The sequence below is a fragment of the Schistocerca piceifrons genome, chromosome 4, assembly GCF_021461385.2.
Source record: "Schistocerca piceifrons isolate TAMUIC-IGC-003096 chromosome 4, iqSchPice1.1, whole genome shotgun sequence".
Lineage (NCBI taxonomy): Eukaryota > Metazoa > Arthropoda > Insecta > Orthoptera > Acrididae > Schistocerca > Schistocerca piceifrons.
In genome coordinates this window covers 725,587,107-725,597,949 of record NC_060141.1, presented here as the reverse complement: position 1 = coordinate 725,597,949, position 10,843 = coordinate 725,587,107, and the positions used below count along the sequence as shown (strand labels likewise).

Sequence of the window (10,843 nt, the reverse complement as noted above, 5' to 3'; positions counted from 1 at the left end):
CAAGCATCTCACAATAATGGCGGCATGTTACACTTGGGGTTATTGTTTGGGCTGACTCTAGCTACACAATGCAGAAACTTAATTGCATATATTTGCCAAAACACCAGAGAAATTGAGCCTGGTGACCCTTGGAAGAGACATCCGGTATACCATTGCTCCATCCGTTCTTACACTCATCCTAGCCGTATGAAGGAATAATGCTAAATTACTTTCTGTCATTTGTATTACATGTCTTAATGCTGCTGGGAACTGCTTCTCCACTAGGCGTAATCCCAAAATGAACTCCCATGGTGAAATCAACACCAGAGATATCCTTTTATTGCATGATGCATTGCTTCCTGCAATATCATCAGCTCACTCCTTGAGTCACGAAGCTGATCTGCCAATGCGCGGAGTAACGTTGCGCTGCCCAGTTTGTTGTCCTATAAACATAATTGTCCTCGTACCTTCCCCAGATCATTATTCAACACTTCATTTGTATCGCTAGTGTACCGGGCTAGCTCCATAGTTCTTTTTGTTTTGTACTCTCTGCTCTTAACTAGACTATAGAGTTGCGTGTCATTCTATGACACCACCATTTGCTGGACCTGACCAAGCATATAATTAAACTTCCAAGCATCCTCCGCATCCACTGCCCCAAACAACAAGTTAGTAATTTATTTTCCACATTTAAGCAACCTGTCTTCCTCCAAACTATATTCTGTGCTACAATATCCACCATCTTGACAACCAAGCTCTTAATCTACCGTCGGTTCACTGTAACTCATGGTACTCCTCTGAAATTCCCTACAAATATCACTTCCTGTGCCTCTTTATACAGTCCCGAAAAACGTCTTCCAATCCCCGAATTTGATTCCTGTTGATCAATCTGTAACGAACTCGTCTGCAACTTTGTTGGCATCAACTTCAATACAGGTGGACCTTGCGGAATGACTTCATTTGCAGCTGTATTGCCCAAATGAAACAAATTTCCACTAAGCTCAACCATGCGTTGCCAAATATTAATCTTAGCATGTTATTTTTCGAGAAAATCAAGCTCGAGAATCGCTCAATGTCCTTCACCCACATGTGGAAAAACTTTCATATGTTCCAGAACATTAGTTTTCGCAATAGTAAACACACGTACTGTCGTACCCAATCTACCTCCTCCAATTGTGCTGCAGTTCTAAGAGCTGCTGTTAAATGACACGGATTCTCAACGCGAACGCTTCGTGATACTTCTGCGCGTATTCCTAGCAAGAAAAGTCTGATGCTCTATTTGCTGCTTCCTGCGGTATCATCTTACTGGCCTCCGCATTCTGGGTAGGCCCATACGTCTGCGCATTGATTTTGCGAATCCTGTCCGAAATTAATTCCACTGACGAAGTACTCAGCTTTTCGCAAAAAACCTTGTTCTATTCTGCTTTTGGAAAATCTGATGGTTTCATGATACAACACATACGCCTTGTATTCTCCTGTTAAATGCAACACGTAGAATTACTTCGTCTGACCAACCGCTCATTGCAGCAGTAGCTGTAACGCCATTAGTGAATATTTAATCATGTTCCATTGTTTCACCCGAAAACGGATTGAAAAGTGTGGCTACAGCCAGATTGGAAGAAGAAGAAGCCATCCTCAACTCTGTCTTATTATTTTTCCACGATTCAGGCTATGATTGTATGTGAACAGCTTCCAAAGCCTCAAATCTAGGAAGGAGTTTCTCGTGCTCCTGTTATGGCGAGAATTTTAATTTATTAACGCACTAACTTGGTCAGTTAAAGCAACAACGGACTCTGTAGTAGTAGCAACACGTGATTTACTGTTCTGCGTTGTTTACTTCTTACCGTAATTGATAACAGAAAAGCGAGTAGTTAACTAATGCACTCAAGTCTCCCAAAGCCTTATATATTACATTTTCCTCATGTGTCCTAGCCCGTCTTCACCCTCAACAATCGCGGGACAAACGACCGACCCACCTACAAGTAAAACGTATGGCTGCTACAGATCTACTGCAGGCAATTCGTGCATTGCAGGATTGCAAAACTCTCCCCTTATTGGTAGTACATTATAGGGTCTATCACAACACATAAACAATAATAAGTCCACGGGTTAACGGTGCTTCGCAAACATTTTACATAATCTATCAGTGCTCACAAATTAAATATAATAACTGACAACAGATATTGAATCAAACGTAAACAAAGTGAGACCCCAAACCACTGTGCTGAGCAGACGCTTCTGAACTGGACACATGCCAAGTACCACAGCTCGTATGTAATGATAAAAGTTCACAGTCTTGCTACTCGACATCAAACCGCAGCGTTTGGGTATCGAGAGTTACCCACCAATCACTTCTCTCACCAAACCATAGACTAAGGCGTTGACAACCACTTCTCGACACAGTACGTCATTTTAGGAAATCTAACGGCTACTTACTGATACCAGGTATGGCGGAACAGCCTATTCTGGGTCACTTCATGTCAGGTTAAGCGAGCGAAATTGCTGGCTGTACAAGGCTGCTTGAATAAATACTTGCCAATACCACCACTGTTTAATCACGCTGGCTGCTCTCGGGGCTGCACTGTGTGCATGCAAATGTTAGCAGTTGCGGAAAGAGCTAACACCCTGATGACACCGGTAACGTCCACTATCCTGGGTCGAGGCCAGCTGCTGCCACGGTGCTTTGTGGGTCGCCATCGGACGAAGAACGACCACAGCCTGCCCACAACCTCTGGAGTTTCGCCAGCTACACACTCCCACACGTACTCAGTGTCCCTATGTCGTACACTTGGGTGTGATAGCTACCATTAGTTGTACTGATGCCGAGCAGCAATGCCCCAGGCATTACTCCCCCCTTCCCCTCCCCAAAGGTAGACCCGGAAGGTGGCTGATAACATATAGTAGGTTCCTAGGACGCTAGAAGGTAGCCCTTCCCCAGCTTCACTGTAGAGCACTTGCAGTCTGTCGGCTGAAGCCTATCAGAGGGCAGTGTATGGTCGGGCACCAGCTTCCTGCATCGGTGAAGTCTTCGCAAGCTACCCAGCTGCCACGCCACAGTTATGGCATGCCACTTGCCTCGGTGAGTTAATCAGCAGACATATAGCCATCCGCTGTTCATCACCCAGTGGTAGCCGTGGTATCTCTGAAACTCAAAAGCCCATCATTCTCCATTGTTCAAGACGCAGGCAAAATGGCGACGGAACTGTATGCTCTGAGCCGTGAAGCTCAATTATTTATACCCTTACAGTTACAATTTTGGCTCAATCCCACTGGGGGCGGAAGGGGGGTGGAGGTGGAATGAATAGGTTTGCCAAATACTTCTCCTGTAAGGATTCTCTAGCTCGCCCTGCTCCAAGCTTGGGTTAATTTTTTTTTTAAATTTGCTACGTATTAGTTTCCCACTTGCAACCAAGTGCTCCACGTCACAGTATGTTACTTCACCCTTGGCCACACTGTTTCCGGTAATAGCAGTTCTATGCGATTGACTGTGAGCGTTGTTGTCAACTCCGTCTGCCCAGCATCTTTTGACGTAATGTCAAGAATGATGTCCCGTTGTTTATTCGATTACCACATCGGCCGAGCCGGCCTCTGCTGCGTGGCCACAGCACAGGGAAAATCTTCAAAAACTTGCGGTAAATGAATCTTTTACTTCTGGAAAATTTCCAGAGTATTTAAAAAAGGCAAGAGGTATATATCTGATGAAGAAAGGTAATGAAGAAGACATAGAAAATTTTCAGATCATTTTCTTTTCGCCGCCATAGTATACAATAGAATCAGTTACATTAATGAATTACTTGAAGAAATACAATCTTTTAAGTGAGTTTCAGTTCGGTTTACAAGGTCTTAGAAGTGCAGAATCAGCCACCTTAGAATTCATAAAAGTAATACTGGGCGCTCTTGACAAAGATGAGTGTGTGTAACAGGCGCATCTTTCTAAGTCTTTTGATATTGGTAATTATAAGATCCAAGCAATAAGATAAGAGGGTAGGTAACGACTGCTTCGCATCATACGTCGCAGAGGGTACAAAGCGAAGAGACAACACATGTCTCAAATATGTTTAAACTTTAAGTAATACAGAACAAAAAGACATTATTATAGGCTTTCCTTGGGTAGCATATTGGGACCAACACTGTTCCTAGCGTGCATCAATGACTTTACCAGTAGTGTTGGTCATAGGAGAAAAATTCACTTTTCTGATGATAGGAGTGTTATAGTCGCTGAGAAAAGAAAGAGAATATGGTACAGAGAAAAAAAAGCATTAAACAATCAATGATGTTTGCAATTGATCAATAAGCAATAAGTGGCACTGAGCATTAAAAAAACTAATTGAGCTGTGCTGCGGCTCGCGTTGATGCTGTTTGTAGGCTTCTGTCCTCTGTTGGAGGCCAGACCATATAGTTTAGTTGATATGGTTGCGGTTTTATGTCTTCTTCTCGTGTTGACTGGCGCCACTTGGTTTCGTAAGCGTTGCCTGTCCGCTAGTGGCAGCAGCGGCGGTTACCGATATGTGGTAACTGTGGCCCTATCTTTGGGGCGACGTCGTCGTTCTTCCGGGTCGTGTCAGTGGGCAGTTCAGTTGAGGACTAAGGAGGAGCCAGGTGCGCAGAGTGTGAGAACACGCTGGGACCGGTGGTGGCGAGCATGGACTGCCGGATCGAAGGCCTGTGGTCATGGGGTGCACGACCTCGTCGTAAACCGGATCCTGCAAGCTTTAAGTTGAGTGCATTTGGATTCAAATAGAGAAACCTCCACCATCTTGCAATTCTCCAGTGACTTGGGTTCGTGTTGCTGCTTGTAGAGTTGCTGAGGTGAAGACCAGCGAGTGGAAAGCTTGGGGAAGTCGGATCTGATTAGCTTTCCTGGACTTCTAATTACTATTTATTGCATTCAGTTTGTTACTATTTGATAAGTTCAACCAGCGGTATTTTTCATACCTCGTGGCCGCTAATGCCCCAGTTGCATGGCCCGGGGGTTAGTGTATGTAAGGGCAGTGCACGTTTCCTCGCTTTGCCGCTGCTGTCCGGTGAGCCGTGTAGTTTTTGATTGTAGTTTGGCTGGCGATTCTTCTACTCTGGTGGTAGTGGTTCCTTTCTCCTTTCAGGCGCTCTAAGCACAGTATTCCGCCGAGGGAGTCCAGACCACCGGTTCCGGCATTGGCGTATTTTTACATCTCTGCATTTGGTTATTGGACGACAGTTAGCAAGATTATCATTATTCATTCGTTAGACTGCCACTAGTCTGAGTTACTATCTTGTGAAGTGAATGCGGCCGGGCGGTTCTAGGCGCTACAGTTTGGAACCGCGAGACCGCTACGGTCGCGTGTTCGAATCCTGCCTCGGGCATGGATGTGTGTGATGTCCTTAGGTTAGTTAGGTTTAAGTAGTTCTAAGTTCTAGGGGACTGATGACCACAGCAGTTAAGTCCCATGGTGCTCAGAGCCATTTGAAGTGAATGCAACTCTTGGCTGCCCATCTCATCGGTCGAGAAAGTGTTTTTTGCTGGACCTTCTCAGAGATCGATTCCTGGTGCACCATCTGTGACTGGCCCCTTGTGTTTTATTATTGTATTTGCTGTTTTATTCTACGTTTCTAAAATTTTTATATAATTGCCTTACTTGGCGTTGCAGCAGGTTTAAATGATTGTGCTATCAAGTTTACCATCATTTTGCCTCACCCGTTTGGTGATCAGTTGCCTGTCTTTTTAAATTAAAATGCTGTTTTACAGTGTGCTTGTTAAATTTTTTTATAATTGCCGTTCTTGGTGTTTAAGGCCTTCAGCCGTGACTGTGAGCACTTGCCTTAAAATTCTAATTGGGATCACTCTGGTTTATTTTTAAAACATAATTTACTGTGTCTGTATTTTATGCTCATTTGGCAAATTGTAACGCACTGAAAGCACTAGTAATTACACAGTCGTTTATCCTTTCATTAATAACGTGTGATATCTTTATTTATTGCTGAGTCTGGAATTACCGTTTCAAAATAAATGTTTGTAATTGCAAAAGGTAACCAATAGTAACTAACTACGGTCCCATAACCGAATCCTGCCTTCCTTGCCTATCAGGTCTCACTAATGCTGTGAATTTCAGTTAGAAGAGGGAACATGTCACTGTTAAATTATATGTAGATGGTACCTCTACAGACAGTGTAGCAAATTTCTAGGAATGAATATTGATCCTCAGCTGAAATGGTGTGAATAAATTAAGATACTTGCAAACAGAATGTCATGTCAGTGACATTATCCAGTTGCATTTAATGGAAAGTGTACGTGTGTGTAGAATACTGGGCTCCTCTGCCACATAAATTTGTTGATTGCCTCAAACGTAGCGCCCCTTGGCAGCGTCTGCGTATTGATTTTGCAAGTTTCCGTTTCTGATGCCGATGCAATCCACCGCAACAGCAAGTTCTGTCAAGACTCTGACATCGATTTTATACATCTATGGTCTACTGGAAGTGTTGGTTTCGGACAACAGACTGCATTTCACATGGACAGAAGCTTAGCAGTTTTGTGACAACATCGAAATGAAGCATGTGACGACAGCAGCGTTCAATCCTTAACCTAATGGTGAAGAACAACACTTCGTCTAAACATTCAAACAACCAATGAACAAGTTACATGCTTCCATATGATGGGAGAAGGATCTAGTGTTCTTTCTCTCGTCATACAGTTCTCAGCCACACAAAGTCCAGTCACCAGTATAACGTTTGCATGGGTGCCTCTATAGAACACATTTAATTCGGCCCCTGCAGCACTCGGCCCATCCTGTGCAGTGCTGTAAGTTTACTGTTAACGATGTCTTTTTCAGAGTTTTTGGCAGACACAGGTGCTGGAAGCGGGGTGCTATCAAGAATGTCTTGGGCCATTCTTCATGTTTTATAGGTTCCCACCAGGCTGTAGAAGGGCTTCCGGAATCAGCTTCCCCTGAGTGGGCTGCTTGACGCTGCTGCGGATTTTTTATCAGAAGATTCGGTGCCCAGGAGAACCTCACAGCCTCAGCCGTCTTCACCTGCATCGTGTCACAGCCTGCCAGTGCTGGATGGAGAGGCAATGGTCGTCGAAGCAGCGCCAGTGCTGTCGTCGTCACCATATCGCCTGCAGCGTCAGCCACAAGAGGTGGGCATCCTTAACTCTGCCGCCTTCCAGTGGGATACCATGAACCCTCCAGTCGCCGTTGCGGTTTCGCCACTGGACATGGGTGTGCACCCTGTGGCTGGTTTTTTGACAACGTTTCGAGTCATTTTCGTGACGAATGCCAGGATGCAGGCAGAAGCTTGTCGTCGGCTGCAGTTTCAGTTCCTTCCTCCTCAGTGCCACGTATGTCCAGATCTCCCCCCCTCCCCCCCCCCCCCCCCCGCCGTCTCCTCCACTTGTCCTTTCCAGCAGTACCAGTAAAAAATGATGGCGAGGAGTTTTGAGGGCATTATCGAGTCACGCCAGGCATTCTGTAGCCAGAGGTTGGCAGTAACACATGTGACTGTCCTGTCAGTCCACAGCTGGCACATAGACACACCCTCTGGTGGATGTACGAGTAGTGCCACCGTAGAGCCGACTTAATAAGGCGCTACAACAACGCCAGGCAAGTCTAATCATTGAGTTCACTTGGAGCCTTCACAATGTTTTTACTTTGTCTCACTGTTATTGTGTTTGGTTATGACGAAAACGCCTGTGTAACAGACTAGTGTGGAATACTATATGGACTAGTATAAGAAAGCTATGTACTCGATGTTACATTCATGTTAAAAGTACTAGCAGTCCGTCGTTAGGCCACAAGTGGCCCATCGGGACCATCCGACCGCCCTATCATCCGCAGCTGAGGATGTGGATAGGAGGGGCGTGTGGTCAGCACACTGCTCTCCTGGTCGTTAATATGGTTTTCTTTGACCGGAGCCGCTACTATTCGGTCGAGTAGCTCCTCTTTCGGCATCAGGAGGCTGAGTGCACTCCGAAAAACGGCAACAGAGCGTGGCGACCCGGACGGTCACCCATCCAAGTGTCGGCCACGTCCGACAGCGCTTAACTTCGGTGATCTGACGGGAACCGGTGTATCCACTGCGGCAAGGCCGTTGAAGCCATGTTTCATGTGATTTTATTTATTTGCTCCATGCTGCAGCACTCACCTGTTCACTGTGTCCACGTCTGAAATGCCTCAACTTTCACGATTAGGCCTTCAAACTGACCCTTCATCTCAGTCGATCCGTTATAGTCAATCTCTTTAATGGAAAGCAGTCCTGCCAAAATAGTTTGTCCTCCGTCACACCACACGGAGAGGACGATACTGAAACGCTGACGCAAAATGGCGCTCATTACACCGGGGTAATGAGGTGGAAGGGGCAGACCTAATTGTCAGGACGGCTGTCACATAGCCCAGGGTGGCTTGTGCAGGACGGTGGGTTGCCCAAGACCAGAAACTCGGCTGTCATGGAATTGGTAGAGCTCAACTGGAAAATATATTATTTATTTAGTATGGCACTAGTACACTGGGTGAAGGCAACGACTCAATGTTGTGCACTGACCCGCAGGCAGCAATGACTACACAAGATGGCACAAGGAGGCCTGCTTGTACATGGTAGAGCGTGGTCGCCAGGCAGGATGCTGGATCAGTGAAGTGGCAGCATCAGCTTGAGACCATGCCGATGCGAAGTTGGCGTCGGCAGGCAGCAGGCGAGTGGAGAGCCAGCTGCTTCGGCAGGCAGTCAAGCGTTTGGGCTAGATGTGTACGCTCATCTGTCGCCGGTATTCGCTCCAATTTTTACGTTGAAGCAGCTGGAAACGGGGTGTTGGATCACTGCTGAAAACACGGCAAAACACATGTGTGATCTTCACAGTAATTATTCCTGAGATTCCCTTGACGATGCATATATCGAGGATATTTTTGGATCTTTCTAAGGCGTTTGATATAGTCGACCACAAGATTCTATTAAATAAATTAGAAGCATTAAGAATAAGAGGGGTAGCTAATGACTGGTTTCGATCACACTTAGCAGATAGGGTACAAAGAGTAGAGATAACACATACTTCAAATACATCTAAACATTTTGTAAAACACTTATCAGAACAAAAATATATCAATATAGGGGTTCTGCAAGGTAGCATATTAGGACCAACACTATTCCTGATATACATTAATGACTTTCCCAGTGCCGTTACTCACGGTGAAAAAATTCTCTTCGCTGATGACAGCAATGTTGTAATCACTGAGAAAACAATAGAACGCCTTGCCGAGAAAGCCAATGAAACTGTCAAGGAAGTTTATGATTGGTCAATAAGCAATGAAGTGACACTGAACATAAAGAAAACTAATGCCATGAATTTCAGTTGAAGAGGAAAAACGACAATGTTAAATTATATGTAGATCGCACCTCTATAGACTGTGTAACAAATGCAAAATTTCTAGGAATGAATATTGATTCTCAGTTGAAGTGATGTGAACAGACAAAGGTACTTACAAACAGAATGTCATCGGCATGTTATGCCCTTAGAATCCCATCATCAGTGTGTAACATACAGTTCTTTTAGTTACATGTTATTGATACGTTTTTGGGGAACAAACGAACAAAATATGAACACAATTTTCAAACTCCAGAAAAGAGCCATAAGAATAATAACCAAAAATACTAGTCAGGCTCATTGTAAAGATCTGTTTAAAACACTGGGAATCTTAACTGCAGCATGTGAATACATTTACCACTTAGTTGTACACATCAAAATTAACACTGGTAATTACTGCACAAACAGCTCTGTCCATGACTATGCAACAACAGATAGACTCAACTTACATTTACCCAGAAAAAATAAACATAAAATTCAAAGCAGCATTTTCTACCAAGGAATACAACTGTGCAATAAATTACCAAAAGAGATTAAAGAAATTGAAAAAATACACTTATTTAAAAAGGTAGCGACAAAGTACCTGTTATGCAACACATTTTATACATTTAAGAACTACTTAGATAAAACAGAGTAGGGGTTTGATAAGAAAATGTTACACAGATAAATAATAATAATAATGATTATTAAACATCCAATACTCCACATAAAACCTTCACTTTATGTTTCTTTCCTTTCTGGAAATACTTACCCCCAAGCTATGCATAGCACAATACTAACACCTCTTCCCCTTTCTGAGCTCAACATCTCACTCATTATGCACGGATGCTGACTCAGCTTTTCAGAATAGCAAATGAGAAGTTGCAGTACAAAAAATGGCCCAGAGATCACCAGTGTCTCTCCCTCCCCCCTCCTCTCTCTCTCTCTCTCTCTCTCTCTCTCTCTCTGTGTGTGTGTGTGTGTGTGTGTGTGTGTGTGTGTGTGTGTGCGTGTTTGTGTGTAGTGAGTGAAGTGTTATGAAACAATGTGTGTATAGTGTGTGCAGTGACTGATAGTGAGATATGAGTGAACAGTGTGGCATTACATTATTTAATAAATTATTTGTAAAAAAAATAATGTATACCAGGAGTAAATCTAATGACTGTCTCTAACTACATATCTGCCTATTTCCATCGAATGGGTAGCTCATTACTTCTTTGGGTTGACAGACTTGTCCGTGCACTCGTCTTGTTGCGTTCAGTAAGGTATATTCGGAGCATGCGATCGTCCTGACGTGTCACATCGATTGTTTTGCGTTAAAGTTTCTAGAGGTGATGTAGTTTCCACTTTTCTGGAGAAGCTTTGTCGCATCTTCTTCTGATAGGTGTGCTTTAGGTGGTCTGTAAACTGGGGTGAAGTTGAGGATGCACTGACTGGTCTCCACCTGTGTGTTGCTGACGTGCCTTTTAGTGGCCGCGTTGGTACTTTGCAGTGACGAAGTGAGTTCCTGATATATAGTCCTACTTGTCGGTCGGTAGTTCCAATAACATCTATAAT

The 10,843-nt window shown here is 44.2% G+C and overlaps 1 pseudogene; it reads right to left on the bottom strand.

Annotated features, from left to right (window-relative positions):
• Positions 1-7,930: 7,930 nt before the first annotated feature.
• On the bottom strand, positions 7,931-8,048 carry LOC124796561 (annotated as a pseudogene).
• Positions 8,049-10,843: the final 2,795 nt, after the last annotated feature.